This window comes from Ranitomeya variabilis, chromosome 6 (genome assembly GCF_051348905.1).
Source record: "Ranitomeya variabilis isolate aRanVar5 chromosome 6, aRanVar5.hap1, whole genome shotgun sequence".
In the NCBI taxonomy this organism is placed as follows: domain Eukaryota; kingdom Metazoa; phylum Chordata; class Amphibia; order Anura; family Dendrobatidae; genus Ranitomeya; species Ranitomeya variabilis.
In genome coordinates this window covers 56,792,277-56,810,931 of record NC_135237.1, presented here as the reverse complement: position 1 = coordinate 56,810,931, position 18,655 = coordinate 56,792,277, and positions in this window count along the sequence as shown.

The following is an 18,655-nucleotide window of genomic DNA, read 5'->3' as shown; positions in this document are numbered from 1 at the left end:
GACTGTGTTCATACCTGCCTTGTTTGTTCCATACATGCAGACTTAAAGTCTGAAACAAATCGGTTAAGTAAAGGAAGCAGCCAGACCTCACTGATTATCATAGGGTCCATTTACGCATAATGTAGACCTTTTTTTTCCATTTTCATAAGTGACACATAACGGAATCCAGACAGACCTTATAATAATCAATTGGAATCTCCGGCTTTCATTTGAATCAGTTATGCATTAAAACAATTTGGGACTTGAATTTCGTTTGCCCAAACACATGTGCAAACAAAGCCTTAGAGATGGTCTTTGATTCAACTCTCTGCCCCAATTAATGAGGGTCCTATATAGGAGTCCCCCTTTTCGCTAAGGCTACTTTCACACTAGCGTTTTTTGCAATACGTCGCAATGCGTCGTTTTGGCAAAAAAACGCATCCTGCAAAGTTGTCTGCAGGATGCGTTTTTTCCCCATTGACTAACATTAGCGACGCATTGCAACGCATTGACACACGTCGCAACCGTCGTGCGACGGATGCGTCGTGCTTTGGCGGACCGTCGGCACAAAAAAATGCTACATGTAACGCATGTACGCATGCGCGGCCGGAACTCCGCCCCCACCTCCCCGCACCTCACAATGGGGCGGCAGATGCGCTGGAAAAATGCATCCGCTGCCCCCGTTGTGCGGCGTATACAACGCTAGCGTTGGTAACCTTGGCCCGACGCACTGCGACGGGCCGAGCCCGACGCTAGTGTGAAAGAAGCCTTAGTGAATATTTGTGACTAGTTTTCTGTGAGTGGGTTTTCTAATGCTGACAATCTCTTACAAATGTTACCTTTAATAAGTAGTATCTTTCTCAGTACACTTTACTTACCTATACTTTTCAAGGTCATAAAACATTTATTTTGAGATGGCTTTTACTGTGGTTTTTGCTGACAGATATAATCAATTATGGAAAAAAAAATCTCAGCCTTTCACAAACCCTTGATCTTTAATGCAAGAAGCACCTTTATGGTCCAGCGGGATTACTAAGCAATAAATCTAGACAATTCCGGGCAACGCACTGAAAATTGAACAAAACTAACTCTTCTACATACTGTAAATGTTTCATGGTCTTGCTTTACTACTTATGAACGTTGGAAATCTTGGCCTTAGAATTAGGAAGATGATTTTAATTTTTCCTACAAACATTCTGTGTATTTGAGGTTTTGTTGTCCTTAACGCATAGATTTTTCAGACATCATTTTGAAGAACTCAAACTGGTGATTACTTACATGACTTTTCATCATGATGGAAAGCATAAAAATAAGTTTGACTTTTATTTTAATTTATTTTTCCGCTTTATACCTACTTAAAAGGCAACTCCCGCAATTATCAAATGTGGTTCCGGCTTCTAAAAACTCTTGCGATCGGCTGTGATCAGCTGAAATGTTGAAGGGCTATTCCAATTTTAGAAGATATCTATAGAAAGGGCAATAATTTGCTGATAGGTGGGGGTCCGACCACTGAGACTTCCATCAATCCCGGGAATGGGACTCTACAGTGTAACGTAAATGGTGGCCGAACATGTCTACCAACATTCTCTATACGACTGTTGGAAAATGCACAGAGCTTTATGAAGCAGAGCCCTATTCTTGAGATCAGTGGGGCTCCCAGAGATCAGAACTCCCGACAATCAGCAAATTATCACTTATCCTATGATTACATGATAACTTCTAAAGTTCGCAATAAACGTTTAATCTAAATACCCTCTAGTCCAGTTGTTTCAATCTTGTGCAATCACTTGCTAGACTACTACTGCAGTGTCCCTTCTGCTGGTAGCCATGTCATGCCAATAAGTTTGGAGTTATGGAGATAGGTATATATACAAAATCACATCTACACACTTTAACAATGAAAAATAGGGACATAAAGATGAAGTTATTGGATACGCTTCCATGTTTTGACACCTCTGCAATAAGAGGAGGCAGATGCTGAGTTCTTTGTGTAGAGACAATGTATGGATGTAGCCTTAACCATTTTTTCTACTGACATTAGTCTACCTTACAACTATACATGGTACATCCTTCGCAAATATTAATTGAAAAAATAGTTTGTTATTGAGTCTCCTTTTCCCGAGAGCCTTACATTTTATGTTCTTCTTATTTTTTTGCATGGGAAGAAATAGATAAGGCGGGTTGTCCCACAGTTATAGTCAATCACCTCGTTCTGGAGTTAAGGAGATAGGTATATATACCTACCTACAAACTTTAGCAATGAAAAATGGGGACATGTAGATGAGGTTATTGGATAACAGAAGGATGATTCTAAGGCTAAGTTCACACAGGGTCTTTTTTCTGAGCTTTTTTGAAGTCTTTTTATGCTAATTTTCAGCTGAGTTTTACAGTACCAGCAAAGCCTATGAGATTTCAGAAAAGCACACAGCTTGTTTTTTTTGTCATCAGTATTTTGTGTATGTCACTTCTTTCAGTGTTGTTTCAGCATTTTTCACCCATAGAATTGAATGGAAAAAAACACATGAAAAAACGCAGCAAAACTGCACCAAAAATACTGCAAAAAATGCGTTTTTGCCGCAGCTGCTTTTCTGCCAAGCAGCCTAGTATGAACTTAGCCTTAAACAAAGCCAAACATTTTGGGGGAAATTGGCTAATACTGGTTTTCATATGCCAATTTGAACATAAACTGCAGTGGAATTGGAAGGCCCGCTAGGACCTTGGGTACTCGGGCCGGGTCCGGTGGTCGTTAAAGGGGTGGTCACGGTGGCAGTGACCCGGTCCGTGGCCCTGGGCATCCAAGTTAAAGGGAAGGTCTTTAATGGGGTTGTTGTGAATAAAGAATAAAGTTTGTTCATGACGCCAACTGTGGTATTCGGTCAGGGATGACTGACGCTGCATAAAGGGGTCCACTGGGGATAATGTTATTGCAGCAGTGATGGTATGGCTTCCCACAGGTGAAGCTTAGTCCCAAGGGCTCCCGGTGTAGTAGGCAAAGATGGTAGATAGTGTGGTGCCAGAGAGAATTAGAGAACTCAAGGTTGCAGTTTTTTTACTGCTAATAATAATAATCTTTATTTTTATATAGCGCTAACATATTCCACAGCGCTTTACAGTTTGCACACATTATCATCGCTGTCCCCGATGGGGCTCACAATCTAGAATGCCTATCAGTATGTTTTTGGAATGTCGGAGGAAACCGGAGTATCCAGAGGAAACCCATACAAACACGGAGGACATACAAACTCCTTGCAAATGTTGTCCTTGGTGGGATTTGAACCCAGGACCCCAGCGCTGCAGTGCTAACCACTGAGCCACCGTGCTTTACTGGTAGTATGCAGCCGCAGTCCAGGGTATGGATCACAGGTGATGGTGAGGTCCGGCCAGCCTGGAAGCGATTCGGAATCCCCCTAGCCAGGTGGGGTTAGAAGCCTTACTTACTGCGCTGTGTTGTAATCCCTTGCTGCCTAAGGCCTCAGACAAGGACCTCACTTTCTCTCTGTCCTATTAGCAGGGCAATAATCCGTATGGCAGGCAACTCGAGCCTTCTTACAGGTGTCCCTTCTTGCGGTGACTCAGGGCTCTATATGCTGCTCTGCCTTTGGATGTAATGGTGGACAGGCGAGTTGAAATCTCCTGCCCACCGGTTTCTGCTGTGGGGCATACAGTTATCCCCACAACCTCGGAATTCCATCTTCCGGTTACTCGTGCTGATTCTGGAGTGAGCCCCCTCGCAGCTCCACTCCCAGTATCTTTTCTCGCCTTTGCTTCTTCTCCCCTCACAGTCTCTTACAATCTGCTCTGTCTCTCTCTTCTCTTTCCAGGAGCTGCAGAACCTCGTGTCTGCACGACCCCAGCTTTCCATTCCTCTCTGACAGACTAACTAACTTCTCCTCCAGCCAGAATATATAGGGAAGCCACCCACAACCTGGATCAGAGCTCCCCCTTCTGGCCTGGAGTCAGAACAGTGTTGTGTGTATGTGTCACCTGTTAAAGGGATCCTTCCTCACTTCCAGGAATGGCATCACCCTCCCCGGGAGGAAGGCAATGCCACTGTAACAACCGGCTTCCTGGGGTGTTATAGAATGTAATACACCAAATTTCTTAATAAATTTGCATTTTTTTGTTATTTCATTGAACCAGAAAAGCAACCATATGCTGGTTTTGAGCAGACATTTGCATCACAACTTTCTGATGCACATTATCGCGTACCACGCAGTTGAGCTGGACGTACCCAATTCCTTATATCACTTTTAAAAACTGTCCAGGCAATTTAAAAAACACAAAGCATTTCTAATTTTAGTGTAAAAAAACTTTTAATATTTTTACAACTTCTAGTGTACATTTTCCCATTGTCTTCACAGTCGTGTTAGCAGTAGTGTCTCCATAAAAGAGACAGACAGCAACAGTAACAATGTACCAAGAACAGCCTCCAACATGGCATCTTATACCTATAACAGAAATATAAGCGTGCACACGTATCATAGTCACCTTGAAATATTGCACCAACACGGGAGGCAGCTCACAAAAATACATCTATCACAGAGCCAGGTGCAAACAGTTGCAATCAGTGACACTATAGCAGGGCCAGCCTGGAACAGTATGCCAGCAGTATGCAACAGCACCCCATTACAGTGTGCACCAGGGCCCAGTAACAAATTGGTGCTACACAGTGGCATGTGTCTCCAAAAATGTGCAAGTCAAGAATATCTGTTCTCTGAAAAGTTGCAAGTCAAGAACATCTGAGTAAGTTTTCTGCAACTTGTTGCTGCATGCCTATTTTTGCGGTGAAAAAAAATGGCCAAAATGCAGATCAGTTGCACGCAACACTTTGGGAAACATTTGAGACTTTGTGCTGCAGCCGCAGGAGATTGTAGGTCATAATGCTTCACCATAAGAAGCCATTAGATGCCATTTCACAATGTGACACTGATTTCAGTGTTCTTCAACACCTACTGCTGTGTACCCCGAGCTGAAAGGTACAAAGGTAGCAGCTTGGTTTGTGAGCACAACATGTAACTCCTCAAGAAGGGTTGCCAACTTGACTTTTTATGTTTTCTGGAAAGCTTAATAAAAAATCATGGAAAGTCAACCTTTTTTACAGACACCCTGGAAATCCATAATAAACCATTATGATTATCAGCGACACGTGTCAATAACCCATAATTCGGATATGAGACCTCACCTGTATTCACTTTAAACTGTAAAACTATGATAATTACAGTCAAAATAATCTGTATGAGTTTCTTCAGCTTGAAAAAAATCATGGATGCCTTAATTTTTTATGGACAGGGCAAAAAAGTATTCTATTTTTAAGGAGTGTCCTAGAATTTCTGGACCGTTGCCAATCAACCCTCAACTAATGCTGCAGTGGATGCTGGAAATAATAAAGCAGGGGTTAAGAATCAAGTTATTATGAGCAATTCTAAAGTACCCAACATGAGGTTGTGACATAAATAATTAAGTTCTCTTTGTTCCTACTTTTGACCTGAAAAACACATAGGTCTCGATTCATCATTGTTGTTTCTCCAGTTTTCTAGAGCAATTTGTTCCTTTTTAGTGGCTTTAATATTTGCAGCTTGTTCTCTATACTTTTAGGGCCATTATTTAAGTTGTCTTTACATTTTTGTTTAAGCCTTTACTCATCCTTAAGAATAATGCTGAAAAGTCTCAAAAAAAAATGGTTAGAGACAGAAATAAAGAGAATTTTTGATTTTACGCAAACTTTATCGTACGCCATTTTGAAGATTTTTGTGCCAAATAGCTTCAACAAATACCATAAGACAAAGAAAAAAAGTAACGCCAACTAATTGCAACAGGGCATGAAACGGGACCTAGGATCAAAAGAAATAACCTTGTGATTTCATACCTTTTATCATGTTTTTGCATGTTTAGTTACTCTGAATATGACTGCCATATGAGCTCAATGCTATCTGAATTATTTAGTCTAAGAATAAACAAGTCACTTAAGGATATTTTTTTTCTTTTAAAATTGCTTTCATTTTGGTTGCAATTAATCTGTAAATCTTGAACATTTATTTCACTTTATTGGAAAGTGAACGAAAAAAAAAATACAACAGATTTCAGCATTAAGAATCCAACCAAAAGGACACAATTTATGAGTTTCCGATGACTGATCTTTCCTAGTATCAACGTCAATAAAACATACATTGATATAAATGGCTACATTCAACGCTACAACAAATTGATCCTCTCGTCCAAGAAGATAATTGATTGAAAAATTGCAAGGCACGCCTGTGAGCGCAATTTGGTCTGGCAAACAGTATAACTAAAATACTTTGCCAATTAACATTTATTCTGAGATGTCAAAACTGTTCAATTCACCATTGACAGAACTTTGGGAGCAATGGATTTAAATGCAGCATAAAAGCTCGATAAACAACCCTTAGTTACGTGTCCAGCGGTAATTTATGTTCCAGCATTTCGGCAATGCTAGTCAAACAACGACTGCACAAAGTCTGGTGGGAACGGGAAAGTTACGTCTCAGCCTATGAACTAAAGTGGCTGAATATTTTCTGCTAATTTGGCTTCCTCGAGCATATCTAATCACCGACACCTGTTTCTTCTCATTAACCCTTTGCAAGTGATGGTTTTACAGAAAAAAAAATTCCCATGAAAGAAAGGACCCTATTCTCACTCCGGTAATTAATTATTGTTCTTCATGCATAAACAGTCGTGGATACATATTGAAAATATCAACGATGCAAAAACAAGCACATTTGGACGCTGCTACGACAGGTTTCTTTTTCTTACACGCCAGACATTTGTCATGGTTTGCCCATGACTAAAAAAAAAAATAGACAGGAAGGATTTGGGGACTGTAGGAGAGGTGAGAGTGATAAGAGCGACTCTTTTAATAATGTTTTTATTTCAACAAAAAGAAATCACGACAGGCATTAATCCGCCCATCTCGCAGTAAGTGAGCAGTTCTATTTGGGCTCTTCATTTTCAGCGTTGGCCAGGAGCCCTGAACACGCTGTAATTCCAAAAGCTGTTCTAGAAGTGAGCCAGGAGCAAACTGAGGATTTCTCAGTGGATTTAACTTGACCAGCCACAAATCCTCATTCTTCCTTATAATTTACAATTTTCTGACATGACCTTCTGTAAATCCAACACATGCTATGAGCAGAAGAACTGAAAATAAAATATTATCTGTGAGAAATGCGTAAAGAGTATATAAATCGCTCTTATTTCGTATATACGGTATCTAAAATCCAAGTCTAATGTTGGCCAACTGGCTGATCAGTCCAACTATGTGTATCAACTACCCCTTAGGCCTCCTTCACACATCCATGTTTTCAGTACGTGTTGCATCCATTTTTTTCATGGATACCATTCTAACCTATGGTGCTATTCACATGTCCATGTTTTTACACAGAAAGTGTGTTGATGCAAAATACACAGGGACATGTCCATCTTTTTCAGGCAGCATGGATGACAAGGACCAATACAAGTCTATGGATCCATGAAAAACACAGCAACACAGATGGCATCCATGTGCCATCCATGTGTCATATGTGCTGCACGTGTTTAACATTGCAAAGTATAGGAGAAGCTATATAATTTCATTTTTTTTCTCCGTACTGGAAAACACTGATGACACTGATGGTAAAAACAGACACACGGATGGAAAACACTGATGACATCGGTACCATTTTTTCACGTACGGGTTTTATATGAGTGCAGGTATGGACTGGGGATGAAATTCAACCCTGGCATTTGAAATTACACAGGCCCATGTTGTCCCCGTCCCCATGAACCAGATGGGATATATCACTAATATTACCCTGGATGGAGGAAAGGAAGATTTACTACAAGACCAATAATTCTAATTATACCCACGGCATGCTGAGGTAAGTGATGGATTGACCGGCTTTGTGCTCCATCACAACTGTTAACAGTATGGGTGTCTTGCGAACATTGATTATGTTTATAATGTAGCACACAAGGCAGCCCACAACTAGACCCGCCCTTCTGGCATTTGCCAGAATTGCCAAATGGCCAGTCCGGCCCTGTATGAGTGTATGAAGGAGGCCTTTAAGCTTGTTCAGATGAGCATGTTTTCGGTCCATGTTCTGTGTGTGTGCACAGTGGGCCACACATGTACGGCACACAGACCCTTTGTAGCCAACATTATTTCAACATACACCATTGGTCAGCATGGATAATATGGCAACATGCATCAATCTAGTCTATTTACAGTCCACAATAGTGTATGCAATAGAAGTCGGCTCTGGCACCCAAAATACTGATGAGGACACAAAGCCAATCATGTCTACATTTTGCAGGCGTGAGAGGCCCATTTTTTGGTGCAGCGGTCAAAGCCTGGCCTTAGACATACTTCTTCATAATCAGGTTTGGTTTATGGCATGTGAGTTAATTTACTGACAAAATTATCTTCTGGTACTGGTGGATCAGTATGACCCTTTCAGACAACAGCAAAAATGTTTGTATGGAGAGCCCAACAAACAGGACCTCCATGTATGTGTTGTGACTGTGACACATGCACCTGTGGTGCCGAACAGCTGATTATATGGAGCGCTCGAGGCATCCGAATTCCCGATGTAGCTATTTGGTAACCGCTATACCACTATTTGGATAAGGAGTTATCCGAAGCTATTCGCTCATCCCAACTATCTACACATCACAGTGGTAATGCCTCATTTCACTTAAAATAAGCTCTGGAGGCAGATTCTCAGGGAGATCTATGTCCCGCCCATAGTCCCGAACAGCTCATTTACATATAAGAAAAACATGGATTTCTCTGGCATAAAATATTGGATCGCAGATATCAAGGTATCATTTTATTCCGTTTCCTATTACCTACATGCCCATACATACGGCTTAGGAGGGTTGATCCTACTGACAGATTCCCTTTAACTCATGATGTCAACTATCATACTTGTAATTTGCACCAGTTTTCACTGCTTTTTTACATCAGTTTTAAAGTTACAGCACACCAATAAATCTGCCCCCATGTTGACTATCCCCTTTATCAGCTTCACTTTATAAAATGTCCCTTATGGTTACTAGCACTATACTAAATTGAATTCTCTGCCCGATCAGACACTGGTACTTTGTAATGAAACTTCCAGACAGGGCTGCAGTCGCTGGCTGTTATCTGATCCAGAGTCAATCCCAACCTGGATTATGGTTACATGAGGTGGAAAGTCATACTAATTGTTACATTGTTCCTGTTGAGATAGAAAGTGCACCTATCTTTAGGATTGCAGCCCGCAATGACCCCTTTTTGTATTTATTTTCTCCTTTTGGTTCTAACATTGCAACTATAGTCAACTGCAGTATGAGTTTAGCTTTAATTCTCCTTCCTATCACATTAATCTTTCCAATTACTTTAACTAATATATTAGACTTGCATTTATGTGCAAAAACCCGGATGTTGACACGAGATAGCGGTTAAATGTAGATTTAATGAAATGCTAGAACTGCATGTGCTGGGAGACAAACTCTCCTGGAATTATTTCTTCATAAGATATCAGAGAATCGGCTCCCAGATAATGTGCCCATGATAAGGATCTAGCTGCCTGTCATTCCTCTGGTAGGTCAATTTACACGCATAATGCCATCTGGTATCCCATAACGTTTACATTGGATGTGATCTACTGATACTTCTTCCCCTGGGCTCCCATTTAATAACATCTTGTAAGAAGACCTGCCATTAGGATTAGTTTTCCGAATCTCAGGCACCTCAGAAAACTCCCATTAATTGGAATCTTAGCTGCATAATGAGCCCCTGATCAGCTCCAGCTAATGATACAACCTTATGCTGCCTTCACTTTCTTGTCATCTCCACCTGTTTTGGTTTCCATGTCTGAAAAATTCAGTGTAAAAATTAGTTAATTATAATTAATTACTAGTTTCATAAGAAAGATAATAATATAAATGAAATGGTCCCTGGGATAAATACATGTCTTACTGTATCCATAAAGTGAAGACAGAGCACCCTACTTGGAATCCAGGGATGGGGGAAGACTATTTGGGAAAGTTCTGCTATGTAGTAGGGACAACAATAAGAAGTGTCCGGTATAGGAGATATTATGTGACCAGAATATTTTAGAGGAACCTATATTGTAAAACACATGCACAACAAGGGTTAATGTTGCTGTTCACTCAGTAAAAATGGGTTGTCCAGGAATTTTTTAAAATGAGAACATTTAAGGGTATAAGAATTGTAAAATGAGCATTGCTCACCAAATAAATCCCCAGTGGATCCCGATCTTGTACCCCAGGGCTCACTGCTGGGCCTGCGGGGATGACATCAAGTCTAGCTATGAAGCTATCTAATCCTTAGGGGTCACGATAGCATGTGCAACACATGACTTCTGAGGTCAATGATTGGTTAAAATGGTCACGTGGACAACAGATGTAATGTCATCCCTGCTGGACCAGTGAAGATCAAATAGAGTGTGGGGCTGAAACGCCAGTGGATTAATTAGATGAGTACTGCGTATTTACTATACAATTTTCTGCCCTTAGTCCATTTTTTTTCAATAACCTTAATAACAAGTGGCGAAAATTGGAGCATGTGGAACCAAATACAAAATTTACAACAGGGCTCCCAACTATCATGGGTTTTTAATAAAACTGGTCTTCTCCTATGGACCAAAAAGAGCTTTTGTGACCCTAAGGGAATGTACCCATGATCAGAAACTGCTGCCGGCCAGATGTTACAACATAGTGCATGGGATTTCAAGAAATCTCATGTCCACTATGTGTCCACAGACGCCTGCGGATCCAGTAATGAAAATTAAAGGTATTGTATTAGATTAGAAAATCAGTGACCCTTATGCTTGGCACTGTGGCACAATCCCATTCCCTTAACCCCTTTACCACCTTGGGTTTTTCCATTTTTGAGTTCCGTTTTTTGCTCCCTTTTTCTCAGATCCATAGATTTTTTTATTTTTCCATCAATATGGCCATATGAGGGCTAATTTTTTGCAGGACGAGTTGTATTTTTTAACGATCCCATTGGTTTTACTATATAGCGTACTGAAAAACAAGAAACAAATTCAAAGTGAGATGAAATTGCAAGAAAAAGTTCAAATCCACAATTGTTTTTTTTACCATGTTCACTAAATGCTAAAAATAACCTGCCATTATGATTCTCCAGGTCAATACGAGTTCATATATAGCAAACATGTATAGGTTCTTTTTTATTTAAGTAGCTAAAAAAATTGTGCCGTTTTTTGATACCCTTGGCGTACAGTATCCATTTTTCGGGATCTGGGTATGGGCTTATCTTTTGCGTGCAGAGCTGACATTTTTATTGATTCCATTTTGGGGTTGATAACAATGTTTTTGATCATCTGTTATTGCATTTTATTGCAATGTTTTTAAGACCAAAAAATGTTATTAAGGCTTTTTGACCTTTTTTCTCGGTATGTTGTTTACCTATAGGATTAATAATTTTTTTATATTGATAGATCGGGCAATTTTGAATGCGGTGATACCAAATATGTATATTTTTTACTATTGTTTTATTTTGAATGGAGCAAAAGGGGGGTGATTTGAACTTTTATATTGTTTTAATATTTTTTAAAAGTTATTTTTTTACTTTTTACTGGCTTCAATAGTTTCCATGGAAGACTAGAAGCTGTGATCATCCGAACGCCTGTGCTGCACATAGCAGGGCTGAAGCCCTGCTATGTGTAGCTAAAATGCTCATCTGCTTTGAGCAATTCCAGCAATGACAACCACTGGTGTCTCCTGCAGACCCAGGTTGTCATTGTGAACCCATCAGTGACCCGCGGTCATGTGAAATGAGTGCCAGTGGGTGGAGCTAATTGCACGCTCATGATTGGCAGCATCATTTAATATGATAACAATCACAGGTGGATCGCGATTCCACTCACGGCTGACATGTGCCAGAAAAGTTGTGGGCTCATTGCCGAAGCGCGCATCAAACAGGGGGTGGTGACCTATGACGTATCCATACGTCATAGGTCTTAAAGGGGTTAAAGACAACATGTCGGCTCTCCAGACATCTGGTTTAGTAAAATAAGATAACAATTCTGGAACTTTTTTTATAGCTTTGTATTGTGCCATTCCTCTGTTATTCCTCCTGTATTTTTATTAAAAAAAGGACAAATGAGTGTTACTATTCTCCTTTTTAGGTAGGTGTGTCCATACCAATTAACTGCTCTTTTTCAGACTGCAAGGCCAGCGTCACACCTAACGTATAAAAATACAGTCTGTTTTTTACAGCCAAGATACGCAGAAATGTTCCTGAACAGTGATCCGTATGTCATCCGTATGCAATGCGAGGATGCGATTTTTTCTCAAAAGAGTATCCGTGTGACATCCGTATGGCATCCGTACGGCAAGATTTTCTCTCCGGCTTGCAAAATGGACATGTAATGGATCCATGGCCTCAAATATTCTTTAAAACATATATACAGTCTAGATATATATAGTGTATAAATATAAATATATATGTCAGTGAGACATATATATATATTTTTAAATTTCATACAGAGCTAGATAGCAGAATAGCCGATAATTCAATTGTCGGCATCTGAAAAATCATTGCAGAACCCGACAGGATATGAGACATGGTTTACATAAACCATTGCATATCCGTTAGATTTTTATATGTCCCTCACTAATAATGTTAGTTTATGTGTGTAAAATTTTGGAGCTGTAGGTGTTAAGTTAAAGAATTAATTCACGGAAAAAAACTGGCGTTGGCTCCCGCGCAATTTTCTCTGCCAGTGAGGGAAAGCCATTGACTGAGGGCAAATATTAATAGCCTAGAGAGGGACCATGGTTATTGCCCCCCCCCCCCCCCCGGCTAAAAAAATCTGTGCCCAGCCACCCCAGATAGGCGCAAGATGTGCCTATTCCGGCACAGAGCCACTCTCTTCCCATTCCCCTGTAGCATTGGCATATGGGGTAATAAGGGGTTAATGTCACCTTGCTTTTGTAAGGTGACATTAAGCCTGGTTAATAATGGAGAGGTGTCAATAGAATAGTTTACAACCCGGAGCAGTTGTGAGACATGTAAACCATGTCTCATATCCTGTCGGATTCAGTAATGATTTTACAGAACCTGACAATTGAATTATCTGCTATTCTGCTATCTAGCTCTGTATGAAATATAAAGATATATACATATATGTGTGTCAATGACATATATAATTATATATATAAATATATACCTATACTATGTGTAGACATTTATTTTATCTATTCTATTCTAACCTGTCAGTGTGATTTTACTGTACACCGCACTGAATTGCCGGCTTTTCTATAGGACAAGTCACACTGATGGTCTGTGTGGTGTGTGTTTTTCTTGCACCCATAGACTTGCATTGGGTATTTCGGGTGTAATTCGGTGACAATCGCAGCATGCTGCGATTTTGAACGCACGTATAATACGGCCAAGAAAACAACGGATGATAGGAGCTGCCCCTTAGATTAACATTGGGCCGAGTGCTATGCGATTTTTTATCGCATAGCACTCATACATATTATGCTCTAGTGTGACTCCGGCCTAAGGCTAGGTGCAGACGAGAGTGTGCTCTCTCATCCAAGAGAATCATGTCAATTATGTAAATCACACTCTGATCAAACTCTTCAGAGTGTCAGCATAGTGTGATCAGATTGTCTAAAATGAGGAATAGATGGAGAAAAACATTTATCCATCTTCTCCATTTCTGTCCGCGTAAATTGGACAGCACTCAGATGTCATCTGAGTGCAGCCCTATAGGTTTCCATGGACTCATTGACTTGCATGGCCGAGTGAGAAAGGAATTTTGGATCAAACTCGGAGATACAATATTTTTTTCTCAAGCCGACATGTGCAAGGCCCCATAGAATAACATTGGTCTGAGTGCGATCTGATGTTTTGTTGGACTGAAAATACGCTTGTCTGCACCTGCCCGAAGGTCATACCCCTAACTTGTTACGCCCAATTGTCAATTTATTCATACTTTTCTAGGAGAAACAGCAGACAAATTGCATAAAGCAGGGTTCTGAGAAAAGAAGCTTCAGAATTATTGTGTTACGAGCATTCTACTATATTCATCAAATCTGACAAAAGTGATTCATGTTATTGGCTAACCCTTCCATTTGTCGGGAACACAATGACTCACTCGCTAATCAGAAATGCATTTGACTTGCTATATAATTTTTTAGCATAAAGTCCTTAATTTCAACTTTTCCAACTGGAGACTTGTACAGTCCAAGTACACTGTGTTACCACTTGGGTCTAACAGTTGGCATCTTGGGTTTCTCGATTTACCAATTCTATGAGTTCAAAGGAAACTTTCAGTCAACAAAACAAAAGCCATAACCAATAGGAACATTGGATTAAAGGGCACAGAAGAAATACAAACAATGACTGCAAGTGAAATCCAGATAAGCAGAGAATGTACACAGGTATAATCTATACACAGATATTCCATATAGGCAATATATATGCATGGGCAGAATATTTATTAAAGCTGGAGAGTAAATAAACTGCACCATTATGTAATGATGGCAGAACACTTAAAGCCAGTTGCCACATTTAGCATCAGGAATGTCTGTTTTTCTCTAACCCGTCTTTAGATCTGTTTTCATTGGTCTTTTTTGTACATTCCATAAACCCAAACATGTAATTAGAAACAACATCTTTCCAAGCTAACATTAGAAATTGTATTTATATGTGGGTAGAAGATTCTTTATTTTTCTCTTTTTTTTCTTTTTTTTTTTTTGTTGGACCAAATTATCATACTGCATATGACATGAAAAATATACAGTGCCGTTGCAGAACGAAATATATGGTTACTGTCTGGACCACCTAATCTCTATACCATGCAATTTTTCTTTCAGCTCACCGTGCAGTCTGACAAGCAACCATTTGCATTCATTTGTCAATTGCCAGTTAGCGTAACATTTGCTATTTCAAGTAATTATAATAGGAGCCATTCCTGTATAAAGAAGAAATGAGGTTTCCTACTCCCCAGAGCTGAGAGAATATACATTTTTATTCATTCCAACTTGGCTCCTCAATGGAAATATTAAAAAATTGCTTTTCAACATGCCTTCATGTTAGAAGAGTCTCCTGATCGTATCCAACAACTGGGACCCCAAATGATAACATAATTGGTAAAGGAACCAGGGAGCAAGTTTTAAATTCTCCTGCAGTGCCTCCGCAGGAGCGAGAAGGCATTACACGATGCCATTGAAATCAATAAAATGTCTATGTAATGGACGATTACTATGTAACACAATTTTTGTTCCTGGCTTCCAAGTGTAATATTTCAACTGCTAATGTTTAAAGACTATGGAAAAATGACTACATTCAGTACAAACTTTGATTTTATGACCACAGGCCAGGAAAATTTTCTATTTATTGTGACAAAAAAAGGAAATTATTATATTTTCGTTCATGCGGTCTGATAAAAAACAACACTTGCATGGTAAATAGACAAAGACAGTCAAAAATCGCTCAAAACGGTTCAGAAATGTGTAGTTTTTCTAGGTTTGTGAGTGTGCTGCAAATCACTTTCTCGAAGAAGCCCCCAAATGTAGTCACCCATCATATTATCGCTATACTGTCTTTGGTAACGACGTTCAAAGTCCAATATATCTTGATGAAAGTGCTCACCTTGCTCCGCTGAGTAAGCTCCCATGTTCTCCTTCAACTTGTCAAGATGAGCGTCAAGGACATGGACTTTGAGAGACATTCTGCCTTCCACTATGGCGTAATTCTTTATGAGAGTCTGAACCAATAGCACATAGTTTTCAGCCTTGTGATTACCCAGGAAGCCATGAACCACTGCAACGAAACTGTTTCAAGCTGCTTTCTCTGTCCTGTTCAGCAGTTTGGCAAACTCGTCACATTCTATGATTTTCTTGATCTGTGGTCCGAGGAAGATACCAGCCTAGATCTTTGCCTCAGACAGCTTTGGAAAGAGTCTTCAAAGTAAATAGAAAGAGATCTTGGAGGTTCTTGAAAGCTGCTGACTCCTTGTCAAGAGCTGTGAGAAATTGCTTGATGAGGCCCAACTTGATGTGCAGTGGTGGCATCAGCACCTTCAGAGGTTCTATCAGCGGCTCCCACTTGACATTGCTCTTTCCCACAGAGAACTCGGTCTACTGTGGCCAGTTCTTCCTGTGATAGTGCGCCTTAGTGTCTCGGATGTCTCAGAGGCAAAGAAAGCAAGGTAATTTTGTGAAACCGCCTTGAAGGCCCATCAGGCATGACACCATTTTAAAGCAAAACCTATAAATTTTCTTCCAAAATTAGTGCATGCTTCCAAAGCGACAAAAAAGCATTTAAAGCTATAACAATACTGTCCAAAATTCTCAAAAATATTAAAAATAATATTTTTTGAGGACTATATACCATAATGGAAGCAAACAGCCAAGATTTATAAATATAACAAACTTTATTTAAATATCATAATAGACGATAGTATCATATTAATAATAAATCCGTGAGAAACACCAATAGCAAACAAAAAAAACAGAAGACAAGAAATTTTGCCAGGCAGCAAAACGCACAAGATAAAAACCGCACCACATTAGATACCTATATATAAAGGCCCCAATCTGGGATACCAAATATTTAAGCAGCCATGGCAATTAAGTCATAATAGACTTAAAGGGAAAGGTTCAAACGTAATATAACAAAACTAAGGTAATATAATCTATCATGTTCAGTGACTAACCAGTTTGAACCACTAGCATAATGGATAAAGAAGAAATAAACAACAATATGTTAGCTTCCTATACCTGTAGCCATGGCTGGTCTATAAAGGGTGGGTAGATCCTGCTGGATCCACCATGTTAGGGCTGGCGGAATGCACCGAGTTAATGCGAGAAATGTTATTTGGTGCGTTCGCAGCCTGGGGTCCACCGTGCAGGAGAGGACCTGCTGCTGGCAAATGGCGGCCCTTTATGGCGGTAGAAGCGACCTCTGTTACTTCACAGAGACACTGTGCCAGGTCTCACTCTGACCCTCGGTGGCTTTTGAGCCCCGAGTCAGCAGCTGAGACTTTGACAACTAAGAAACGCGGAACCCTGTTGACTTCACAGGAGTATCCAGCAACTGCTGAGCTGATGGCAGTATGTGGCAACACAAACATACAATCTCCTCACCGGAGGAGCCGGTATTCTAGGGGCTTATTTCAGCAGGGGCCCTAAACCATGCACACAATCTCCTCGCCAGAGGTGCCAGCATTCTAGGGGCTTATTTCAGCCGAGTCCCTGAACACACATAAATGTGACCACACTGGCGCATGCACATAACTGAATCAATACTAGCGCATGGCCATGTGGTCATGAGAGCCTTAAATAGCTGCAGCAAGTACAGGACCTTCCTAGAAGGACCAATGAGAGGCTGCTACAGAGCCTGAGCACCTTCAGGACCTTCCTGGAGGACCAATGTATTTAGCTGCAGTATCTGAACATGTGACCCTCGATCTCCACTGAGAGATCTTACTTTGGGCATGCTCAGAATGAGAAAAGCAGGACTTAGTCCCAGAAGCATCTGCTCGCCGCTGCCCAGCACTGGCTTCAATGGCAGAAGCTGGAAAAGCAGCAGTAACCCTTTATAAAGAGTCAGACTGAGCGAGACGCTGGGACTGACGTCTCCGCTGAGCAGGCTCCACTGCGGCAGGAGAAGAATGGGAGACCGCAGCGGAGATGGCCCGAGATTCCCCCTGTGCAGAGGTGGGAACTCGACCCCTAACATACCATGCAGAAGTAGCAGTTGCTTGAGTGGTCGGTCGGTTGCCGCCAAATTCGCAGGATAGCAAACTTCAAGGCTCTCTTTTCTCCCCTGTACCAACCTGTAACATAGCAGATCTAATTAATTATATAAATTTAAAAGCAGGAAATTTAACACAATACTTAATACATATTTTACTATAGTGCATTGACATATGTGAAAATGTTGTCAATTGCAACTCCTTAAACTGTACTAGATCTAAATCATTGAAATTCTACAAAATAAAGCACTGCCATCTAAACGAGAAGCAATTGTTCACCTTACCTTCAAGAGTTTTCTTGCAATATTTGCATGTGAAATGAGGTGCCCAGGACTTGTCTTGATCCCCGACAGGCATATTGAAATATGCCTTGTCGGCCTCGCACATCATGCCACATGCTTTCACAGAATACTTTCTCACTCTTGTCTTTATAAATTGTCCACACATGTAGCAAAATGCATCTCCTGGGCACAAACAACCTCTTGATGCCATCTAAAACAAATAATTGCTCTTTAGCTGTGATTCATTATTCTCTTACTCAGCAATAACATAAACCGTAATGTTGGTTCGTGTGCTTTTATACTTGTATGACTACTATGGAGCAGTCCGAGAACCTTCTAGAAAGTTCTAAAAGTTTCTAGAAACTTCTAGATAATTCTGGAAAATTGTAGAAACTTATGCACAGTTCTAGCAGTTCAACAATATTTCAGACTACTCAGTATTGAATACGAATGGAGAATTTTCCCGAAAACAAACAAATTTCAAAATTTCATTGTCCTTATCACAGAAGCAAAGTTTTTGTGGAACAACAGCTATTTCCTATTTGTTTTAGGCATAACGGGTTAGGAAAACACACTTTGTACCCAGGAACAAAAAATAAATAAAAATTTATGTAGTAGGTACACCGGCGCTCCACAAAAGTGTTGAGCGTGGAGATG